Source organism: Arachis hypogaea, chromosome 13, assembly GCF_003086295.3.
Source record: "Arachis hypogaea cultivar Tifrunner chromosome 13, arahy.Tifrunner.gnm2.J5K5, whole genome shotgun sequence".
In the NCBI taxonomy this organism is placed as follows: Eukaryota; Viridiplantae; Streptophyta; class Magnoliopsida; order Fabales; family Fabaceae; genus Arachis; species Arachis hypogaea.
The window spans coordinates 17,024,679-17,042,654 of NC_092048.1; the positions used below are offsets into that span (position 1 = coordinate 17,024,679).

General features: G+C 33.9%; 1 long non-coding RNA gene across 1 annotated transcript; it reads right to left on the reverse strand.

Moving 5' to 3' along the window:
* Positions 1–3,507: 3,507 nt before the first annotated feature.
* On the reverse strand, positions 3,508–5,131 carry LOC140177870 (uncharacterized). The gene is made up of 2 exons (XR_011869411.1): positions 4,854–5,131; positions 3,508–4,035 (listed from the first exon to the last, which is right to left on the reverse strand). It is a non-coding gene; the product is annotated as an uncharacterized lncRNA (long non-coding RNA).
* Between the last annotated feature and the right edge of the window lie 12,845 nt (positions 5,132–17,976).

Below are 17,976 nucleotides of genomic sequence, written 5' to 3' on the forward strand. Positions count from 1 at the left end.
AACTCAAAAAATTGCATCTTGTTCACAAGTCATATCTAAGACTAATATTTCATCAACACATACATACAACAATGGGTTTTCTTTTGGCTGGTATCAGAAGAAAGACATCATTTACTGCAAACCAAGCAACTTCCAAAGTTGTGGAAGTCCCGAAAGGCTATCTTGCCATGTATGTTGGCGAGAAGATGAAGCGGTTTGTGGTTCCCATTTCTTATTTGAATCAACCTTTATTTCAAGAATTACTAAGCCAAGCAGAAGAAGAATTTGGATATGATCATCCAATGGGTGGTCTGACTGTTCCATGCAGTGAGGATGCTTTCTTGGACCTCACGTCTCGCTTAAACTGACTTAGCACAAGTCCTGCCGAAGGAGACTGGCATAGATTAGTTGAGAGTGAAACTTATCCTTTTTTGTAACAAGAATTGAGAGACAATTTTGTGTAGCTGGAACTATAGTATAAGTTTTCTTTGTAGCATAACATCATCTCATTGAGATGGCAAGGATGTAAATATCAGAATTTTTCCTCCCAGTTTCAATGAATTTATAGATTTCTTCTCGAAAGATTTATAGACTTAAGTGCTTTCCATATGCTCTTCACTTGTGCATTCCTTGTGTTTCTGCTACTGTTGTATAAAAAAGTTTGCATTAACTTTATGAAATGCTGCGAATTTGCTTCCAAAACCCCCCTTTCTAACAGTTGGCCCTGGATCTGTAAATTGCTTTATGACATGAAGGATTGAATCATTAACTGATTCTCAGTCATATGGCTAAGTTAAATATATTGGATCCAAGTTTATATTATTAAATGTTCCCCTCATTATTATTATTATTCTTTTGGGTTGTGAGTTCTGGAAATTTGCTGCAATTGAACTTATGATGAAATGTTGTATTCCTCTAAATGGACATATTATCACTTTTTATGATTGTTTATCATATATAAATAGTGTCGTTGCCGAAATCCAAATAGATAGATATTTCTATGCAGCAACTTCTGTTTTGCTTTTTCATCCAGCTAACTAAAATTGTTCAAATAAATCAAATGACTTTTGAAGCATGAATTTAAGCAGGCATTAGGTTGTTCTCAAAGTCTGTACATCCGTTTTCGATAACAAGGGAGTGCCTCTTCCTCTAAGAAATCTATTAGTCCTTCACATATTTACTTTAGTAGTTTTAACAAATTGTAAAAGAAACTTTATTCTGATATTGCCACATATATTGATATTATTCAGGTTGAACAAAAAGCTGTATAAGCGAATAACTTTCTCATTCATAAAACATTTTTACATTTTCAAAGGAATGATACAAGGAAGATACCAAAATTGACAATCTTCAAAATAAGAGAAAGAGCCTTCTTTACAAAATTTTGTCTCATCTAATCTATGTCAGTCTCTATTAGCACAATAAGAAATAATTCAGATGAAGCTGTAAAATAGGGTCTACATTGTGAAATGATCACATGGTATTGTCTTGGAGTTCATACATCATATTCATACCCCACTTTCTGACATAATTGCCAAGAAACTACACATATCAAATCAAAGACATCTAAATTAAAGCAATGTAGTTGTACTCAAGATACTGAATTAGACATGGTTTGGACATCTCACATGTTTCTTCAGATTTAGAATTGCTATTGACAACGAAATCGGTAAACCATGTCCACAGCCTGATCTATATCTCTGAAACAAAGTGTTTTGAGGCCAGAAGAGAACCAAAATTGGACACATGATAATGATCCAATATGAACCTCATTTTTGAGTACACCGGATTATTAACATATCCCTTAGAATTTGCAGAACCATAGGCAACATGATCGAATCAAACTTGCTGTTTTATACATAAATTTACCTTAAATTATCTAAGACAACACCATGTGATCTCTTTTATGACCTTGTCTCCTAATAAGTCCCATGGCAACCATCTCCTACACTTTCTCCACCAATCATTCAAGTGGCATTATGTTTATAGCATATTCTATTATCTATATATATGCTCATGGTTGCAAGCATTTAGCAGCAACACAAGTCATTCACATCCTAAAGCACAAGAAACTCGAAAACTTACATCTTATTTTCATTTCTTAGACTAGTATTTCTTCAACACATACAAAAATGGGTTTTCGGTTACCTGGTATTGTAAGAAAGGCATCATTTACTTCATCTTCAAAAGCTATGGAAATTCCAAAAGGTTATCTTGCAGTTTATGTTGGAGAGAAAATGAAGCGGTTTGTGATCCCCATATCATACTTGAACCAGCCTTCATTTCAAGACTTGCTAAGTCAAGCTGAGGAAGAATTTGGATATGATCATCCAATGGGTGGTCTCACAATTCCTTGTGAAGAAAATATGTTCTTAGATATCACTTCTCGCTTGAGTTGATGCTAGCACCATCAAGATTAGGCTGACTTAGAAATAGATTACACAACACAAATTTTGTAACAATCTCTTAACCTGAGAAAGATTTTCTCCATTTTTTGTTATCCTACTATTCATCTCAATGAGAAATTTATGCACACAAACATTTGTCTGCCATTTTCTCCTTAAATCTAAATGTATTGTTAAGTTCAAAGGCAATGACAAGCAGAAAGTGCTGCTCATAAAATCAATTTTCACTATGTTGTACAACAAGTGCAAAAGAACCAGCAGGTAACTTTTATGATGATAGTAAAAAAAAAGTTATGATAAAAAAAGGCAGTAACTAAGTATGAATTTGCATAATCTTAGTTTCAATAATGATAACTTGTTTGGTCAATTCAATTATCCAATTATCACTATAGGATGATTATCAGCTTCAAGGACCAGTCCCTATATTTACCATGTCCCATTTTGCTTTCATCTGTCTTTGAAATCTCTGTGGACCCTTCCCAGTTTGAACATGGTGATCACTGAAATGTGGCCTCTGAAATGACAATTGGGATTGAATCTTATCCATATTTTAGAAAAGATAAAATAAAATAGAAATATTAATCTAGTTGTATTCCATAATGTGATGGTAACAATGTATGATAATGAATTATTTGGCTTATGTTTGTGCAATTGCCTTTGATAAAGAAATATTATGACAATAATCATAATCAATTGGACACCAAAAAAAAATCATAATCAAGTGTATAATTATCAATCGTGAGAATAATCTTTTTAAATAGATTTATGTGGTGTTAATTTCTATTTCTTAAGTATTATGTGTCAAGCTTTTAACAAAATTCAGGAAAATATTATTTTGCAATGATGATTAAATTGGAAGAATATGGGAACAACAGATTAACAAAACAATTTTATTCTGTGTTGCAGAGACCATGAACCTCATTTGTTGTTGTAGAATCTAGTAACAAATTGGCTAAAACTGTTTCAATAGAAATGTGTATTTTGTTCCATGATCAACTCAAGGACAAATAAGGAACTATAGTCTCTATCGAAAGCAGAAAATCTGATGATATATATGAACTGAAACTTGAAAATGCTACTGATGAATAAATTTGATTTCATTCAGATTTGAGCACAAGCTAAATTTGTTTAAATAATATCTTGTCATGAATTTCTCATTTATCAAATGATTGATACAAGGAAGAAATCAAAATATAAAATCTCAAAAAGAAAGTGCCTTCTGTACAAGTTACTCTCAACTAATCTATTCTCTATTAGCATGATTTATAGCCTACTCAACTGAGAAGTGAGGTTTAAGAACTCATCCTCCTCGCATGGAATTGTGAGACCGCCATTCGGATGATCATAACTGAATTCTTCTTCTGCTTGGTTTAGCAAGTCTTGAAACAAAGGTTGGTTCAAGTATGATATAGGAATTAAAAACCTCTTCATTTTATCTCCAACATAAACTGCAAGATAGCCTTTTGGGACATCATTGCTCTTTGTTGCTTTTCTAATACCTGGTATGCGGAAAGCCATTGTCTTTTTAGGAGTAAGAAATATTTGAGTTTTTCTAAAACTTGTAATACTTGAGGATATGTGAATGATTGGTGTTGCTTCAGAACACAAGAAGTGGTGTATATATAGTTGCTAGGATCTTCAAACCAATTTCCTGAAGAGAGAATCATGAATAAGATAGGGTCTACCAATTGACAATGTATTATGCATCACAAGAAATCACATGATACTGTCTTGAAGGTGTTAGGAAGTTCATTGAGAGTGCATACCCCACTTCTTCATATAATTGCCAACAGATTAGCCTCTTGAAATTAATGAGCTCTACATCACAAGAGTGCATACCTTACATAATGCTTCTTTCATGCATTATACTACAGCTACTCCATTAGTTAGTAGACATGCTTTAGACATATCTCATGTTTATTCAAATTGAGATTGCTTCTAAGAATGAAATTGTAAGCCTTGACTATGACCTTATCTATTAGCTTTGAAACTATTGGTAGTGAACCAGTATGAACCTCAGCTTTTTCTAGTACACCAGATTATAAGCAGTACCAACTGGAATTTGAAACCAAGGGGAAACATGTTCCAACTACACTTCCTCTTGAATATATATGGTGTACCTAGCATTTGATTGCAAGTGGCTGCTTTATTAGCCATTCCTTTACAAGGTGGGGTATGCTTTCTCAAAAACTGCTTAATCCTTGATAGAGGCCTATAAGACAGTACCATGTGATCTCTCATGTAGTGATGCGTATGCATTCCTATCATTTTCAAAAATCTTTTATCTTAGAAATAGTTTTCCAAAGAATCTTAAAATCTATAAATACACTTGCTCTTGCCTTCAAAAACAACACAACTCATTGGCAATCTTAAGTGTCAAACACTTAAAAACACATTCTTCTTAAACTTGGGAACTTTTCCTTGCTGTTATTCTTACATACATCTTTAAGAAAATGGTTTTCCGTTTACCTGTTATTCGAAGGACATCATCATTCTCAGCTAGCCAAGCAACTTCTAAATCTGTGGAAGTCCCAAAGGGGCGTTTAGCAGTGTATGTCGGAGAGAAACAGAAGCGGTTTGTGATCCCCATTTCATACCTGAACCAACCTTCAATCCAAGACTTGTTGAGCCAAGCGGAGGAAGAATTCGGATATGATCATCCTATGGGAGGTCTAACAATTCCTTGCAGTGAAGATGTCTTCCAACAAATCACTTCTCGCTTGGATTGACGATGAATCTCACACTGCAGGAGACTGACATAGATTAGTATACACATTTTGTAGAATAGGCAACTTGTAATTACACATTTTTCTAAGTAAATGAAAGAAGAATGACCATTACTATGACAAGTTCAAAGTGTTTCCTCTGTTTTTTTTTTTTTTTTTTTTTTTTTTTTTTTTTTTTTTTTTTTGGTTTTATCTTCTCTCTACAAACAGAACATCATGCAGTATCTAGTATTAAGCTGCCTGGTGTAAGAAAAACCATACTTCATTGTTCATTTGTTCTCATAGATTGCACTAATTCAAAGTATATAAAATTATAATATTTTAAATAAAAGAATGGGTAAAAAACCTTAATAAGCCAAGTCAAGAATCATGTAACGTAAATACGCCAAAACGAAAATTGTTTCAGCAATAAGCCAAATCATATTTTTATATAATTCGAACCATGCTGGTTCGAATTCCATTTCTACATAATTCGAACCAGCTTGGTTCGAATTATACACAAACACATGCATACACGTAATTCGAACCAGCTTGGTTCGAATTACACACAAACACACGCACACACATAATTCGAACCAGCTTGGTTCGAATTACACACAAACACACGCACACACTAATTCGAACTAGCTTGGTTCGAATTACACACAGTAATTCATTGTATAATTCGAATTATGATGTTAAAAAATTAATAATTTATTTAAAAAAATTTATTAAAAAAATTAATAATTTAAAAATTAAAAAATATATATTTTTATTTCATACGTTAAAAAAAGCTAACAAAATATTTAATTACGAGACTTCTTTAAAATATTAATGAGCTATCAATTCGAATTTCATACAATACTTTTCTGTCCATTTTTAATAGTTCATGAATATTTTTTAATAAATTTTTTTAATAATTTTTTTTAAATTATAGTACAAAAAATATTTTATCCTATGCAAAACAATTTAAAAAAATGGCTTAAAAAATGTTAGGAGTACTATAAAAATTTGTAATGTTATAATAATTTAGGTAAATACATGCATGTACTCAAATTTTAAATAAAATACTCTACATAGTCAATAATAATTTAGAAATGAAAGAAAATATTTTATTCCATACAAAATAATTAAAAAATATATTTTATTCTATACAAAATAATTTTAAAAAATGGCTTAAAAGATGTTATGAGTACTATAAAAGTTTGTAATATTCTAGTGATTTAGGTAAATACATGATAAAAATATTTTTTCTTTAATTTCTAAATTATTAGTGACTATGTGGAGTATTTCTTTAATGTCCTAAGTCATTAGGACATTACAAATTTTTATAGTACTTCTAACATCTTTTAAGCCATTTTTTAAATTATTTTGCATAGAATAAAATATTTTTTTGTGGTATAATTTAAATAAATTTATTAAAAAATATTCATGAGCTATCAAGAATGGGCAGAAGAGTATTGTATAGAATTCGAATTGCTCACCATATCATTTGAATCAGAGTAATTCGAACTTCCCTATGCGTAATTCGAATCATGTAATATCTCACCATATAATTTAAATAATTTTATTAAAAAATTATCATGAATATTTTTTAATAAATTTATTTAAATTATACCACAAAAAAATATTTTATTCTATGCAAAATAATTTAAAAAATGGCTTAAAAGATGTTAGAAGTACTATAAAAATTTGTAATGTCCTAATGACTTAGGACATTAAAGAAATACTCCACATAGTCACTAATAATTTAGAAATTAAAGAAAAAATATTTTTATCATGTATTTACCTAAATCACTAGAATATTACAAACTTTTATAGTACTCATAACATCTTTTAAGCCATTTTTTAAAATTATTTTGTATAGAATAAAATATATTTTTTAATTATTTTGTATGGAATAAAATATTTTCTTTTATTTCTAAATTATTATTGACTATGTAGAGTATTTTATTTAAAATTTGAGTACATGCATGTATTTATCTAAATTATTATAACATTACAAATTTTTATAGTACTCCTAACATTTTTTAAGCCATTTTTTTAAATTGTTTTGCATAGGATAAAATATTTTTTGTACTATAATTTAAAAAAAATTATTAAAAAAATTTATTAAAAAATATTCATGAACTATTAAAAATGGACAGAAAAGTATTGTATGGAATTCGAATTGATAGCTCATTAATATTTTAAAGAAGTCTCGTAATTAAATATTTTGTTAGCTTTTTTTAACGTATGAAATAAAAATATATATTTTTTAATTTTTAAATTATTAATTTTTTTAATAAATTTTTTTAAATAAATTATTAATTTTTTAACAGCATAATTCGAATTATACCATGAATTACTGTGTGTAATTCGAACCAAGCTGGTTCGAATTAGTGTTTGTGTGTAATTCGAACCAAGCTGGTTCGAATTATGTGTGTGCGTGTGTTTGTGTGTAATTCGAACCAAGCTGGTTCGAATTACGTGTATACATGTGTTTGTGTATAATTCGAACCAAGCTGGTTCGAATTATGTAGAAATGGAATTCGAACCAGCATGGTTCGAATTATATAAAAATATGATTTGGCTTATTGCTGAAACGATTTTCGCTTTGGCGTATTTACGTTACATGATTCTTGACTTGGCTTATTATGGTTTTTTACCCTAAAAGAATATGCATGGAAAACTATAGCTAAAGAAATTTCTTACACGGGATGTATAGCTCATTTATTTATATATGTCTGTTCTCTTATTTCTTCATTGAAGTTTTATCCATGCCTTAATATTTTCAAAAAGCATGTCATGTGTTGCACTTTACTGATTTATGTGCTATTTTCGTCGGCTAACAGAAGTTTTACTTGATAAATTTTATATTTATTAGGCTAATAGGGGATTTAGACTTTGTGATTTTAGTGAGGTTCAACCAAAAAAAAACTATTCACATGGTTCCTGCTTTCTGTAGAAAATATACTAATGAAACCATATTTCATGCCCTCCAAGTGCAGAAGAAGTTGGGATATAGTCACAAAATGTGGTCCTCTCTTGGCATCCTATCCCTTTATTTAAGAGATTATGTGATATCTGCAACATAAGAAGTAATCCATTAAATCAGCTTTGTATTTAACCCATTTATTAGCTTCTCAGCTGTCTCTTTCTAAAGGTGGCATCAGTGTTTGGCAAGATCTCTCAATTTCAAGTAACCTTTCATAAACACAAGGAAGACAATACCGTGTGGCCTCTCATTAGACCTTAAACACATATACATACTACCAGTTGGTCTTGGATTTATTAACTGCTTTTGAAATGTAGAAATTGATTTCCAGTTATATGGTTAAATAAAATAAATTGGATTCAAATTTGGATAATTAAATGTTCCCTTCACTTTATTTTTCTTTTTTTGAATTCTGAATTCTGAATTCAATATTGCTTTTTTTATGGTTTTATAGTATTTACACTTACACAAGAAAATTGCTCAAGTTTGTGACATTCAATCATGGAATGTCTCAAGCTTGGAATGCCTCTTCCTTTACTTTTAATATAAGAAAACTGTGAGTTCTTAACAGATTTTCAATTGTACTTTCAAACAGCTATTCGAAAATTCTAATTTAAATGAAATGAATCATCAACTTCAGTCAATGTCTTCAAAACAACGTTGAATTTAAGTTTGACTTGCTGCATAAATATATAAGAGATCATTCAGCTTCAACAAAAGCCAAAAATAAAAAGTATAGAAAGAAGTTAACAAATGAGATGCAATAACTTTCTCTCATACATTCATTTTTACACTTTCAAAGGAATGATACAATGAAGAGACCGAAATGGACAATCTTCAAAACAAAAAGAAAGAGCCTTCTGTACAAAATTTGTCTCAGCTAATCTATCTCAGTCTCTATGAGCCAATTTACTGCCCACTTAATTGACAAGTGAGGTTAAGGAATGTATCCTCGCTGCAAGGAATAGTGAGGCCGCCGGTTGGGTGATCATAACCGAATTCTTCTTCTGATTGGCTTAGTAACTCCTGAAATGAAGGTTGGTTCAAGTAACATACAGGAATCACAAACCGCCTCATCTTATCTCCCACATAGACTGCAAGATAGCCTTTTGGAACATTAGTCCCTTTTGATGCAGAAAGTGATGCTTTTCTAATACTTGGAATGTGAAAAGCCATTGTTATTGAAGATTTTGTTTGAGAGAAGTATGTGAGTTCTAATACTTGAGGAGATGCAACTGATTTGTGTTGGTTGAGAACACAAGAAGTAGTGTATATATAGTTGCTATCCTGAAGACATAATTTTAATGAAGCTGTAAAATGGGGTCTACAAAGTGAGAAATGATCACAAGAGATCACATGTACTGTCTTGGATATCTCTATCAAAGGTTAGGTCTCTATCTATCCACTTGTACTTGTGCTAAAGCTACTCCATCAAACATGCTTTAGAGTTTAGACATCTCACATGTTTCTTCAGATAGACATTTATAGCTCTGAAACACTGTTATGAGGCCAGAAAAGAACCAAAAGTTGGTCTCACAAGCCAATATGGACCTCAACTTTTGAAGTACACCAGATTATAAACAAAACTCCGTGGTATTTGCAAACCATGGGCAATTAGATTTTCTCTTGCATCATGAGTTACAATTTTTTGGCCTACCCTCTATAATGAGGACAATAGCATGTGATCTCTTACATGCCTTTGTCTCCTAATATGTCCCATCTGATAGCCTTCCTCCACCAATCATTCAAGTAGCTATATGTTTATAACATATCCTTCCATCTATATAAATATTCATGGTTGCAAGCATTTAGGACCAACACAATTCATTCACATCCTCAAGCAATAAGAAACTCAAAAGCTTGTATCTTATTTACAAGTCATTTCTAAGACTAGTCTTTCATCAACACATACAAAAATGGGTTTTCGTTTAGCTGGTATCAGAAGAAAGCTATCATTTAATTCAAACCAAGCATCTTCAAAGGCTTTGGAAGTCCCAAAAGGCTATCTTGCTGTCTATGTTGGAGAGAATATGAAGCGGTTCGTGATTCCCATTTCGTATTTGAACCAGACATCATTTCAAGAATTACTAAGCCAAGCAGAAGAAGAATTCGGATATGATCATCCAATGGGTGGTCTCACTATTCCATGCAGTGAGGAAACCTTCTTGGACCTCACTTCTTGCTTCAACTGACTATAAGTAATTCCAAAGGAGACTGACATAGATTAGTTGAGACACAATTTTGTAGTGGAAACTAGTAGCTATCATCTTAGTGAGATGTCAAGGATGTAAATATATATCAGAATTTTTTTGCAATTTCAATGAATTTATAAACTTCGTCACGAATTACTTATAGATTCAATTTATTTTGTATATTCTCTTCAATTATGTTTATTCCTTTGTTGTGTTGCTACTACTGTGGTATTAAAAAAATTATTAATTTATAATAGAATGCTGCAGAATTTTACTTTCTAAAACACATAAGCACTCCACTATGAGAGAAGCATATGGTTAAATTTCATAAATTGGATTCAAGTGTGGATTTCGGATATTCAATGTTACCTGCATTTTGAGTTATCATAATTTGTTTTAGATACACTAAGTTATTTCTCTAGAATACTATGAAAGTAGTGTCATTGATGAAATCCAAATTCTATCATTCTCTGCTGCAACTTCTTCCAGCCATCTAACTAAAATTGTTGAAAAGTAACTCTTGATTGGTTAAGCCCTTGATTGAATCCTCATTGACACAGAGCAAATAAGCAAATCATTGGAGTTCTTGAAATTCTATCAACATAAGGGATAGATTTTATCAGACAACCCTCAGAGCTAGTCTCTGACTCTCTTCTTCTTCTTCTTCTTCTATTTTCTTCTTTTAATTTTTAAAACAACAGCATGGAAGTGCTTCTTCTTCCTTTAATTTTAATATAATAGTGATTTACAATAGTGATTTCAAACCACTGTTAAGAAACTGGAACTTAAATGTTTGAACGAAATGAATCATCAACTTTTGCAAATATAGTTTAAGTTTTTAACAGGAACTTAGATCTGATATTTTTGCATAAATAACAGATAATACAGAATAAAACAAAAGCCAAAAGGTAGTTTTAACAATGAGATGTAATAACTTTCTCATTCATATAACATTTTTACACTTTCAAAGGAATTATACAAGGAAGAAACCAAAATGGAAAATCTTCAAAGTGAAAAGAGCCTTCTGTACAATTGTCTCAACTAATCTATGTCAATCTCTGTTAGTTGTTTATTGGACACCCAACTGAGAAGTGAGATTTAAGAACTCATCCTCACAGCATGGAATTGTGAGACCACCAGTTGGATGATCATATCCGAATTCTTCTTCTGCTTGGTTTAGTAATCCTTGAAATGAAGGCTGGTTCAAGTAACATACAGGAATCACAAACCGCCTCATCTTATCTCCTACATAGACTGCAAGATAGCCTTTTGGAACATTAGTCCCTTTTGATGCAGAAAGTGATGCCTTTCTAATACCTAGAATGCGGAATGCCATTGTTTCTTCTTGTTGTTCAAAAGAAAAAGAAATAGATTGTTCTTGGAGGATTTGATTGAGAGAAATATGTGAGTACTGATACTTGAGGAGATGCAATTGATTTGTGTTGTTTGAGAACACAAGAAGAAGTGTATATATAGTAGCCATCCTGAAGAAATAATTCAGATGAAGCTGTAAAATGGGGTCTACAAAGTGAAATGATCACAAGAGATCACATGGTATTGTCTTGGAGGTCTCTTTCAGGGACTTGAAAGTTAAGTGAGAGTTCATACATCATACCCCACCTTCTGACATAATTGCCAAGAAGAGATTATGCATGTCAAATCAAAGACATCTACATTAATGCTTGTTCAAGCATTGTAGTTATACTAAAGATACTGAATCAGACATGCTATAGACATATCTCATGTTTCTTCAGATAGACATCGCTATTGACAATGAAAGCTGTAAACCATGGCCACAACTCTCAACCAAACTTAGGCACATCCTCACAAACCAATATGAACCTGATTTTTCAAGTACACCAGATTTTTAGAAACATATCTCTTGGAATCCGCAAACCATAGACAACATGATCTAATTTGTGTTGGCTTCCTCTTCATAAGGTAGACTTTGAATTATGTACTTATAACAGGTTTGAGAAAATCCCCTAAGACAACACCATGTGACCTCTTAAATGCCCTTGTCTCCTAATAGGTCCCATTTCATAGCCTTCCTCCACAACCAACCATTCAATTACCCATTTTATTACATATCCTTCATCTATATATATATATGTTCATGGCTGCAAGCATTTGGCAACAACACAAGTCATTCACATCCTAAAGCATAAGAAACTAAAATACTTGCATCTTATTTACAAGTCATTTGAAAAACTAGTCTTTCTTCAACACATACAAAAATGGGTTTTCGTTTATCCGGCATCGTAAGAAAGGCATCATTTACTTCATCTTCAAAAGCTGTGGAAGTGCCAAAGGGTTATCTTGCAGTTTACGTTGGAGATAAAATGAAGCGGTTTGTGATCCCTATATCATACTTGAACCAGCCTTCATTTCAAGATTTGCTAAGTCAAGCTGAGGAAGAATTTGGGTATGATCATCCAATGGGTGGTCTCACAATTCCTTGTGAAGAAAATGTATTCTTAGATATCACTTCTCGCTTGAGTTGATGCTAGGCACCATCAAGATTAGGCTGACTTAGAAATAGATTAACACAATTTTTGTAGCAATTTCTTACCCTGAGAAAGATTTTCTCCATTTTTTGTATCCTACTATGAAACTCAATGAGAAATTTATGCACATAAACAAATGTCTCCCATTTTCTCCTTAAATCTAAATGCACTGTTAAGTTCAAAGGCAATAATAAGCTGAAAGTGCGGTTCATAAAATCAATTTTCATGATCTGGTTTACAATAAAAGAAAAGGAAAGCAGCAGATAACTTTTATGATTTAATATGATGATGTACTTCTAAGTAAAAAGGTTATTATAAGAAAAAGCAGTAACTAAGTATGAATTTTCATAATATTAGTTTAATAATGTGAACGTTTTTTGTCAGTTCAATTGTCCAATTATCACTGTAGGATGATTAAACAGCTTCCAGGATCAGTCCCTGTATTTGCCATGTCCCACTTTATTTTTATCTGTCTTTGAAATCTCTGTGGACCCTTCCCAGTTTGTACATAGTGGTCACTAAAATGTGGCCTCTGAAATTACAATTGAGATTGAAACACTAATCCAGTTGTATTCCATAATTTGATGTTAACATTGTGTGATGAGTTACATTTGTTTGCTGCTATCAGCTAATGACCCCATTTCTTCATGTGACTGAGGCCCCATTTTTTCTATGACAGATGATTCCTCAATTTTGAGTCACGCAGCATCCTCACATGTTTGGTTTGAGGGCCACAACAAAATTATATGCAAGTGACTGGTTCCTCACTGATCCATATTCACCACAAAAGCATTTGAAGATATCTTAATCCACTTATTCATTGCTATATTTCCTTCTTTCCAATAATGTCAGTTTAACAAATCAAATAAACTTTAAATCCAAAATAGCCAAATAGACTAAGGGCCAGTGACTTGTATAACAGTCGTCATGAGTATGAAGCTAAAACCATTATCAAACTTTCCACTTTTGGTCTTTCTTGGTATGATACAATGGTTCTTACAAAAATTCAGAATAATCAAAACGAATCTAACTGTTGTATGAATCTTTATCCAAGAAAATAGAAGGAATTCAATGCATGTATAAGTCTAAATCCGTAGTCTGATTGGAGCATACTTTGAACTTTATGAACATATATACACTCGCATGTTATCATGTATATGTTAGTTCTCTTTGTAACACTATTTTTCAAAGTCGATCTGGTATAAGTTGGCACCTCGCAGATGCATGCGAAACGAGCGAAAAATACAAAAAAAAAAAAACACACACGTGCGAAAAACACACACATGTACGAAACGAGCAAAAAACACGTACACGTGCGAAAAGAGCGAAAAACACACACACGTGCGAAACGAGCGGAAAATACAAAAAAAACCAAACACCCTGTGCGAAACGAGCGAAAGCACGCACACGTGCGAAACGAGCGAAAAACACGCACACGTCCAAAACAAGCAAAAAACACAAAACACAGAAATTAAAAGACACACGCGCGCGAGTGAATCGAGCGAAAAACATGCACACATGCGAAATCAGCGAAAAATAAAAAAGAAACATACACGTGCGAAACAATAAAAAAAACACACACTTGTGTGAAACGAGTAAAAAAAACACACGCATGCGAAATGAGCGAAAAACACGCATACGTGCGAAAAGAGCGAAAAACACAAAAAAAATAAAAATAAAAAACACGCACACACGTGTAAAACGAGCGAAAAACACAAAAAACACACACGTTTGAAACAAGCGAAAAACACAAAAAAAATAAATAAACGAACACAAAAGTGTGAAACGAGCAACAAAAATGGACATGGGCGAAATGAACGGAAAATACAAAAAAAACGCACACACACGTGCGAAATGTGCGAAAAACACACACGTGCGAAAAGAATGAAAAACACGCACACGTGCGAAACGAGCAAAAAACACACAGGTGCGAAACGAGCGAAAAACACACACGTGCAAAACGAGCGAAAAATACAAAAAAAACACACACCCCATGCAAAACGAGCAAAAGCACGCACACGTGCAAAATGAGCGGAAAACACGCACACGTGAGAAACGAACAAAAACACGCACACGTGCGAAACGAGCGAAAAACATAGAAATGAAAAAACACGCGCGCAAGCGAAACGAGCGAAAAACATGCACATGTGCGAAACCAGCGAAAAAACACACACGTGCGAAACGATAAAATACACACACAGGTGCTAAATGAGCGAAAAACACGCATACGTGCAAAACGAGCGAAAAACACAAAAATTAAAAATTAAAAAGCGCGCACACACACACCGAACGAGCGAAAAACACAAAAAAAAAAACACATACACACGTGTGAAACGAGCGAAAACACGCACACGGGAGAAATGAACAGAAAACACAAAAAAATTGCACACACGTGCGAAACGAGCGAAAAACACACACACGTGCGAAACGAATGAAAAGCACTCCCACATGCAAAATGAGCAAAAAACACAAAAAAACACACACATTTGCGAAAAGAGCAAAAAACACACACGTGCAAAACGAGCAGAAAACAGAAAATTAAAAAACACACAAACACACGTGCGAAACGAGCGAAACAAACCCACACACACATGTGCGAAACGATAAAAAACACACACGTGCGAAACGACTGAAAAATACACACACGTGCGAAACAAATGAAAAGCACTCCTACTGCGAAATAAGCAAAAAATACAAAAAAACACACATTTGCGAAAAGAGCAAAAAACACACACGTGCAAAACGAGTAAAAAACACAAAAAACCGCACACCCCCGTGTGAAACGAGCGAAAGCACGCTCACGTGCGAAACGAGCAAAAAACACGCACACGTACGAACGAGCAAAAAATGCAAAATGAAAAAACACACACATGCGAGCGAAAAATACACACGTGCGAAACGAGCGAAAAACACGCACACGTGCGAAACCAGCGAAAAAACACACACATGTGCGAAACGATAAAAACACACACATGTGCGAAACGAGCGAAGAAAATACACACGTGTGAAATGAGCGAAAAACACGCATACGTGCGAAATGAACGAAAAATACAAAAAAATAATAATCACACACGTGCGAAACGAGCGAAAAACACACAAACATGCGAAACGAGCGAAAAATACGCACACGTGCGAAAAGAGCAAGAAACACAAAAAAAAACCACACACGTGCGAAACGAGCGAAAAACACGCACACAGGCGAAATCGGCGGAAAACACAAAAAAAACGCACACACATGTGCGAAACGAGCGAAAAACAGACACATATGCGAAACGAATGAAAAACACGCACACGGCGAAAAGAGTAAAAAACACACACGTGCGAAACGAGCAAAAAATACACGTGCAAAACGAGCGAAAAATAGAAAAAAAAACCCACACACCCCGTGCAAAACGAGCAAAAGCAGGCACACGTGCGAAACGAACGAAAAACATGCACCCATGCAAAACGAGCCAAAAACACGCACACGTGCAAAACGAGCGAAAAACACAGAAATGAAAAGACACACACGCGCGAGCGAAAAAGACACACACATGCGAAACCTGCGAAAAAAAAAAACACACACATGTGCGAAATGATAAAAACACAGACATGTGCGAAACGACCGAAAAAACACATACAAGTGCGAAATCAGCGAAAAACACGCATACGTGCGAAATGAGTGAAAAACACAAAAAAAATTAAAAACTAAAAAACACACAAACACACGTGCAAAACGAGCAAAACAAACCCCCACACACACGTGCGAAACGATAAAAAACTCACACATGTGCGAAACGAGCGAAAAAAACACACACGTGCGAAATGAGCGAAAAAAACACGCATACGTGTGAAACGAGCAAAAAAACCAAAAAAATAAAAATTAAAAAACACACACGTGCGAAATGAGCAAAAAACACACACATGCGAAACGAGCGAAAAACACGCACACGTGCGAAAAGAGTAAGAAACACAAAAAAATCACACACGTGCGAAACGAACGAAAAACACGTACACGGGTGAAATGGGCGGAAAACACAAAAAAGCACATACATGTTCGAAACGAGCGAAAAACACACATGTGCGAAACGAATGAAAAACACGCACACGTGCGAAAAGTGAAAAAAATACACGTGCAAAACGAGCGAAAAACACACACGTGCAAAACGAGCGGAAAACAGAAAAAAATCCATACACCCGGTGGAAAATGAGTAAAAGTATGCACACGAGCGAGAAACATGCACCCGTGCGAAACGAGCAAGAAACACTCACACGTGCGAAACGAGCAAAAAACACAGAAAGGAAAAAACACACGCGCGAGCGAAAAACACGCACATGTGGAAAACCTGCGAAAAAAACACACACGTGCAAAATGATAAAAAAACACACACATGTGCGAAATGTTCGAAAAAATACACACGTGCGAAATCAACGAAAAACATGCAATAGTGCGAAACAAGTGAAAAACAAAAAAAATATTAAAAATTAAAAAACACACGTGCAAAACGAGCGAAAAATACACACGTGCGAAACGAGCGAAAAACAGGTACACGTGCGTAACCAGCGAAAAAAATACACATACATGTGCGAAACGATAAAAAACACACACGTGCAAAATGAGCGAAAAAACACACACGTGCAAAATGACCGAAAAACACGTATCCGTGCGAAACGAGCGAAAAACACCAAAAAAAATAAAAAATACACACGTGCGAAACGAGCGAAAAACACGCACACGTGCGAAATGGGCGGAAAAGAAAAAAACGCACATACATGGCGAAACGAGCGAAAAATACACACGTGCAAAACGAGCGAAAAACAAAAAAAAATCACACGCTCCATGCAAAACGAGCAAAGGCACGCATACGTACGAAACGAGCGAAAAAACGCACACGTGCAAAACGAGCAAAAAACATGCACACGTGCGAAACGAGCGAAAAACACAGAAATGAAAAAACACACACGCGCGAGCGAAAAACACGCCGACGTGTGAAACCGGCAAAAAACAAAAAAAACACACACGTGGGAAACGATAAAAAACACACAGATGTGCGAAATGACCGAAAAAATACACACATGCAAAATCAGCAAAAAACACGCATACGTGCAAAACGAGCGAAAAACACAAAAAAATTAAAATTTAAAAGACACACAAACACACGTGTGAAACGAGCAAAAAAAAACACACACGTTCGAAATGAGCGAAAAATACGCATACGTGCAAAAATGAGC